This window comes from Bison bison, unplaced genomic scaffold, assembly GCF_000754665.1.
Source record: "Bison bison bison isolate TAMUID 2011002044 unplaced genomic scaffold, Bison_UMD1.0 scf7180017864526, whole genome shotgun sequence".
Taxonomy (NCBI): domain Eukaryota; kingdom Metazoa; phylum Chordata; class Mammalia; order Artiodactyla; family Bovidae; genus Bison; species Bison bison.
Window position 1 is genome coordinate 165,251 of NW_011495077.1, and position 1,056 is coordinate 166,306.

Sequence of the window (1,056 nt, forward strand, 5' to 3'; positions counted from 1 at the left end):
TTGTTTTAGCTGAGTTCATTGATTCAGCATTGATGTTTCAGGAGGAGCTAAATCCCAGTTAGTGACCCAGCTCAATGTCCACATCACTGTCTCTGAAGGACCCCGTCTGGAGCTGAGGTGCAACTACTCATTTTCTGTTCAAACAAATCTCTTCTGGTATGTGCAGTACCCTAACCAAGGACTCCAGTTTCTCCTAAAGTATACATCTAAAGACAGCCTTGTTTCAGACATCAACTGTTTTGAGGCTGAATTTAACAGGAGTGAAAACTCCTTCCACTGGAGGAAAACATCAGTCCATTGGAAAGACTAAGCCTGGGATACGGTGCCTGGGACTTCAGGGGGAGCTGAACACAAACCTCCTGAGATCTGGTAGCTTAAAAGACTCAAGGTCTCAGACAGTGTTATTTTTAGGAAGTTGGCATGTTCTTTGAAGACAAACAGAATCCTGGAAGAGTTTGGTTCTCAAAGACATCTCAGATTATTTTTCTTTGTTTTTTGTTGTTGTTGTTGTTGTTGCTGTTGTTGTTGTTTGTTTTACAAAAGAAAAAATATTGTTTTCTTAAGTTCAGTGTTCTCCATGGAATTGATGATGGTAGGTAGCACTTCCTGTCAGTGTCACCTGAGCAGGGTTTGTTGGCTGAGCTGATTGGTTGCAGGAGCAGGAACATTTCCAGTCAAGTCATGACCCAAGACACATAGGGTTTACTATGTGTCTTAAGGTGAAAATTTCCCAGCAACAAAGCAAAGTGTCATGAAGAGGCAAGTGGACACTGTGCTGGGGCTTCTGTTTGCCCAGGTTTGCTGTGAGTTGGGGCTGCTCCACAGGGGAATCTGAAGGATTGAGTAGCTGTAGTGTTGTGGGAGGGAGAAGCAGGAGCTCACAAGTTCTACAGACTTTCTATCCTCATCATTCCTGAGGGCATTTTCAGGGTTTTGCAGGAGCTCTGTGGCTCAGCTGGTAAAGAATCACCTGCAATGTGAAAGACGTGGGTTCGATCCCTGGGTTGGGAAGATCTCCTGGAGAAGGGAAAGGCTATCCACTCCAGTATTCTGGCC